We start from the raw sequence: 6,776 nt of genomic DNA on the forward strand, positions 1-6,776 counted from the left end.
TATATATATACACATATTTTTTGTGAATTCTCCCTACATACATATATATATATATACATATATATATATATGTATGTATGCATATATATATATATATATATACACACACATTATGTATGTGTGTGCATGTGTGTGCTTGTGTGTGCATGCGTATGCGTGCGAGAATGTGTAGTAGATTTTTAAGCTTATATACTTCCTTAGCTTGCTGTATATTTTGATGTTTCTAGATACATAAACACGTAGACTAAGATGTGTTAAACAATGGAAATATCACCTATAACCAACGGCAGGAATGAAAAAGTATCAAATTGTTACCTTTCTCAGGTATGTTTCTATTGTGGAAACAATATACAATACCTCCCACTGGGTCGTATCCTGTTGGCGGTAAATATTACAAACATCAATCAGATTATAATATACAGAGAACAGAGCCAAAGAATTCGACATAGGAAATATTCGTGGAACATTACATTGAAATCCATTAAATACAAATGCGATAAAACCAGACATATTCTTCCAGTACAGACAAGAAAACAATAAGTACAAAATATAATAATAAAGTAAATAGAATTGCAGTAGAATCATACCCGTGGGCGGTAAATAGCAAACCCCACGCGAATGAATAAATAATAATACATCCCAAATAAATGAATAATATTATGCATATGTATTTCAGAATTTTGAGCGTCAACACAATGATTATAGGTAAGGGGTTATCACTATAATTATTGGTGCTTCTACTTCGGTAATCACCACCAACGGTCAAAGCAAAGAACAATATGTCTTTGGTGATGTAAATCGCATTTCTACTCCTCTATTTTCTCCAGTAATGTTAATCTCCTCGATGTATGTCGGGTCATGTAGTTTCCTTAAGTTTTATCCAAGTAGCTTCTTTTTTTTATTCAGACACATTTATATAATTTCACATACGTTGACACACAACAAATTACACATACATCCATAAATACATACATACATACATACATACATACATTCATACATACATACATACATACATACATGCATGCATACATACATACATACATACATACCTTACATACTTGCATACATATGTAAGGTGTTTCTAAAATTCAACACGAGAATTTTACCCATTGTTACACACACACACACACACACACACACACACACATGTATACATTCATACATGCACATATACATACAATTACGCATACAGGAAAATGAAGCCCTTAACGACGCAGCCGAAACTACCGATTAATTCACCTTTCTATGGAAAATAGTCATGTTATCAATAACATACAAAATTGTCTGTAAAGTAAAATTGAGGCATGGTGCTTCTAAAATAATATTTGTTGCTACCCAAAGGAAAAACTACCATTATATGTGTAGAGTCAATAGACCTGTTATTGAATGCATAAATATATGTCAAAACGCACGAAATATTGATAGAACATTCCTATCAAAACTTCTGCCAAGGGCAAACATAACAGGCTTGAAGTAGTTAGTGGGATCCATAAAGGAAAGCTATATACAATTTCCGGGGTGTGGTATACAAGAATATTTGATGTCTGTATGTGTAGAAGTTGCACAGTGCATTCTATGAAACGATTACTCAATTCTGAGCCCTACCCGCAGAGTTAGCAGTTGTGTGGAGTTGTAGTATATTCTGTATTTGAGAGGGAAATTCATTACTTTTCATGTAATTTTTGCTATTTTCAGTAAGTGTGTTTGCAGAGAAAGAGATCCTCAGTGATAGTTAGAACTACCATTTGTAGCGATCATGAGAGTTCTACTTGTTTGCTGCGATACGACATAGTGTCTTGGTTATGTGTGTTCATAGTGTTATGTGTGCTTTTCACCTTTTGAAATAAATAAGATTGATGTAAACCCGTAAGAAAATGTTTCAAAAACCTCTTCTTAAAGATACAGAGTGAATATAGCTTGAGTTGTCTACGTTGCATATGAATACCGCTTGTGTGCAGAATGTTTGGGGGGAATTTTCCTATTATTCATTGAAAAAAAATTTCTTGTCGTATAAGCATTTCAAGTTAAAATTTTTATCCTCCTTGCACTGAATATGTAAATACGAGCTAAACTATTTGTTTTCCGTGCTGATAGTGTCTTTCATTTATTTGCAACTTGTGTAGCACTGTGTAAAATTTAACAGAGAAAGAAAGATAATACTTGAGATAGGAATTTAGAGAGAGTCATCCTAAGATAACGATAGGGAGACAGATTGTATATTTGAAAATAATGAAGTTGTAGTAGCAATTGATATTCTCAACGAATTACATTTCCCTATTCTTACAAACGCCTGCCATTTCTTCAGAGAAACGTGTTCAATTACAGGCAATGTATTCAATATTACTTTCCTGAAGAATTTATAAAACTATTTTAAGTGCATGCATGCAAAGATCTATGAAAGAATAATGGTACAAAAGTAGAATGTAACAGTAATCCACGAAAAGATGAGCTTAGAATCCAAGAAGCAAATATAGTTACATTAAAAGTTGCCCCATGCTTGAAATCGTGAAGGGAAGTTATAACATCTGTGTTGTGGATTAACAGATGATAGAGACTGCATGTTAGGGATCATTGTTCTTATAAAGTGCAAATGTTATAGATAATATAATGTGCTTCTCGAGATTAACAGTTTATAAATTTCAACGATAGAAATCATATATACAATACTAAAATATATCAACAGCATTTGCGCAGAATATTAAAAAAAATATCATACCCAAAACCTCAAGATTTATCAAAAGCATAAGTAAAACTAAATCAGAAAGACAAAAACTCTTATACGGAACAAACCTCTAATTCCGCTCTAAATAATTGTTAAGCCTTTACAAAGCACAAATGCACTTTTCTGTTTTAGGAGTTTCGATCACATATCTACTTCGACGAAGTAATATGTAAACATTCTAGACTAATAGGTAAAATTTCATCCACCACACTTCATCCTTCTCTACATCTTAAATTATGTGCACCAAGCGCACATGGTTAATATATTCATCTCTCTTTAACCTTACATCCCTACTCTGTTGTATCCTTAATCTTCTTACTAAATCCTTTCCCCCAAAGCAAGCCACAACCCGGAACTCTCAGTTGGCTCACATATTCCTCACAGTGAGACAACAACAATACACTTCTGTAAAGCATCAATTACTTAAATATCATCATTTTACTGGAATTTGAAACCGGCGTACTGATTCTTATCTTCTTTGCGAAGTAGATTAGCAACAAATCTCAGTTATATGAATTGAATAAGAACGGTGATTAGTCAAATGTTGAATTTTAGGAAAATCTCGCCGATGTTCCCAGTTACACTCACAAATAAAATTTGCAGAGTTAGTGCCAGCTGATTATTTTCGTTACCCAAATCTTCCTGCTCTGTGGAATTGCTACAAATGTGCAGCAAAGATAGATAATAGATAAATGAGAAAAGTAAAAGAATTGTGGCCAGGTTGATTCTTCATTCAGAAACAACTGAAGTTAATGAAAATGAAGGAAAAGTGTTTAGTTGAAAAAATAACAAAAATACTAGAATTTAGAACTAAACGGTAGAGTTAAGCGTTTTTAGTATAGCTAATGCTAACAAAAACACCTATCTGATATATCATTACTATTCTCTTTAGCAAAAGTGGATTTGCAACACGAGTATTTCCCTCTGTGAAAGCTATAGTTGGTAAATATTAAAAGACAAAAGACAAAAATACCCCCACCAAAAAAATCAAAGCAAAAATAACAACAAAGAGAAATTATATGGAAGATTTTGGGAAGAATTGAAAAATACTTTGTGATATTGATTTGGAGATAAGAAACCGATTATTCATACCTCAAAATTCGAGCTTTCAACACCAACAGATCTAAAGACAGAAATACTTTTTCTCTTATAACACATATAACAGTATGACGCCGCTTTAGATTTAGAATAGTGATCAAAATGTCCTGGGAATGGTACCGTTGTTAGAGAGAATTATCGACATTAATGTATCGCTCATCTAGCAGCTCTAGTAAATCTACAACAAGATATCAGATTAAGTTATTAGAGACACGAATCTGAGATTGGATAAACAAACAAATATACACACGCAAAGAGACAGCGGCCCATGAATATGCATATAAATATACCTTATGTGTGTGTGCGTGTATATAATTTGCTTTGAATCGGAATTAGTATATGAAGACTGGCGCGCCACTTTATTAAATGAGAGAATGAAAATATTTAAGGTTGTTATTATACAGATACTGCACGATTAACAGCAAGATATCTACTTATAGGACGTCTCAGTACTAAAAGTAGAGTAAAAATTATCACGAAATTCATTGTTTTGATTTGGACTTTAATTAGTATAAGCATATGAATATCCACCTAACTTTCATGCGGTTGAGCATCAACATACATATTCAGACACCGATCAATGTCGCAGTCAAAAAAAATTTGGGAGTAAGTCATCTCTTTGATGTCGATATAGTATATCTCAAAAAGAAAGTTGCTAATATGAAATACAGTAACATGATTGAGACACACCTCTTGCTTTAGGTTGTCCTTAGTATATTTGTCTCTGATAACGAAAGTCGTAGTGGTGCTACACTGTATGTTCATATGATTGTGGACGTTTTAGGAATTACTCCCTCACAAGAATTGCTTGTGAATTTGTAATCGTTAGTGATGCTCATAGTCATTGAACGAAACATCTCTCTCTCTCACTCTATCCTTTTTTCTTTCAATCTGATTGTCTAACCAACTTTCTGTCTGTCTATGTATGTATGTGTGTATGTATGTGCCTGTCTGTCTGTCTGTCTGTCTGTCTGTCTGTCTATCTATCTATCTATCTATCTATCTATCTATTTACATACACTAAAACACACACACACGTACACACACACGGTATTTGTCATTACAATGAGTTTTCGCTACAATCCTCAGGGCAACAAGAGACAGCTATGCTGAGCAGGCTTTCGTCCGTAGTTGTTGACACAACTATTATCAAAAACAGATAAATTCAAATTCTTGGTTATTCAAATTCTTGGTTATTCAAATTCTTGGTTATTCAAATTCTTGGTTATTAGGACAAGATATAGTAGAGAAGTAACTTAAATCATTAAAAATGTGTAATCTACGCTCTGTGAGATCTCAATTCGAGATCTGTGGTGTTTCATCCAAAATAGTGAGATTCCCAACACACAGTTTACAATGCAAACACAGACATGCACACATACACATAAATTCACATATCGATAATAATATATATGAACTAAATTACAATGAAGAATATATGTTCATCTTGCTGAAGTTTTGTCGGATCAGATTGATTCTATACACGTTAAGTGGTATGATATGAACGCGGCATGGATTTTTATACTTCTTGGTAGTTTGAGTTCTGTGAGTTATTAATTGTAACTCTATCGCAGCTAAGAAACATTTCACGACATTTCTATCTATCTATATATCTATCTATCTATCTTTCTATCTATCTATCTATCTATCTATCTATCTGTCCGTCTGTCTGTCTGTCTGTCTGTCCGCCCGTCCGTCCGTCTGTCTGTCTGTCTATCTATCTATCTATATGGCTGTCTGTCTGCAAATCTCCCTTCACACTCACACACACAATCACACACTTACACACACACACACACAAGCACGCACACACACACACACACACACACACACACACACACACACACACACACACACAAGAAAGCAAGTGCAACTCAGTACATTTAAGTGGTGTTCTATTTATTCAATATCCACATTACTAAAATTTCTTGGTACGTCTTCATCGTTACATGTTCGGATTCAAAATAAAAAAGATTTAAAAGCAATTTAAAATATCTGTTACGGTTGCTTCATGTCACATTGATGTTTTAGCTATGTTAGGGATAACAGTTGGTTGGATACCTCATGTGAGTGAGCAGACAGGTTGATGGTGTTAGTTAGTCAGCAGGGTGTGGTTATGCTATATGCAGATCGTAGGAGAGCAGGCAAGATCACGGCGTCAGTTAGATGCGATTATGTACTATATTGTATTTTAGAGGCAAGAATCCGGCATAATTATAACTGTTCTGATCAACTCCACATATGGTAACTTCCTGAACAGAATCTTTGACACTCGAGATAAGAAAGGTAAAGCAAGTACTCTCCAATGTATATGTGGATAGTGAGATTGTCAACAAAGCCGCAAAACCAGTATAATAGGGAGCTACCGAAGAATGGTTTTGCTGTTAAGTTAGAGTATACAGTGAATCACTAAGCCACAAACTAGAAGAGACCTGGAAAGACAACGTTAGTATGGTTTAATCCACCATGTAATTCAATGTTGTGATATATGAACAAAGGCGATTTACTTACCTTTGTAACTTTCTAGTGACTGAGTACAAAGTTTATATTATATATGCAAATATATATATATATATATATATATATCACATATAATATCTATAAACAGACCAGAAGACTTTGTAAGTTACGGAAGTCTATTAGTACGATAATAACTATAATAATATATCATAATAATAAATATTCTCCGATTTTAAGCGCCGTTTATATATAAACAGATTGACTTAAAAAATAATGAACTAACCGAAACCAGAATCGAACTCACATATCAACGCTTACATGGTTACATGCGCATCCGATTGGGCCAAAAGCTCACCCATCAGTTTCAGCCAAATTGTACGTACATATACTTAAACTGTCTAATACTACATATAATGTTTATGAACAAACCAGAGGGCTTTGTATGTTACAGAGAGAAAGAGAATATGGAAGACTATTATATATATATATATAT

The 6,776-nt window shown here is 33.6% G+C and overlaps 1 protein-coding gene across 3 annotated transcripts in view; it reads right to left on the minus strand.

Moving 5' to 3' along the window:
* Positions 1-6,776, minus strand: part of LOC106870474 (putative carbonic anhydrase-like protein 1) — a 497,991-nt gene that overhangs the window by 138,917 nt on the left and 352,298 nt on the right. The gene's annotated exons all lie outside the window — the stretch shown is intronic.

This window comes from Octopus bimaculoides, chromosome 2 (assembly GCF_001194135.2).
Source record: "Octopus bimaculoides isolate UCB-OBI-ISO-001 chromosome 2, ASM119413v2, whole genome shotgun sequence".
In the NCBI taxonomy this organism is placed as follows: Eukaryota; Metazoa; Mollusca; class Cephalopoda; order Octopoda; family Octopodidae; genus Octopus; species Octopus bimaculoides.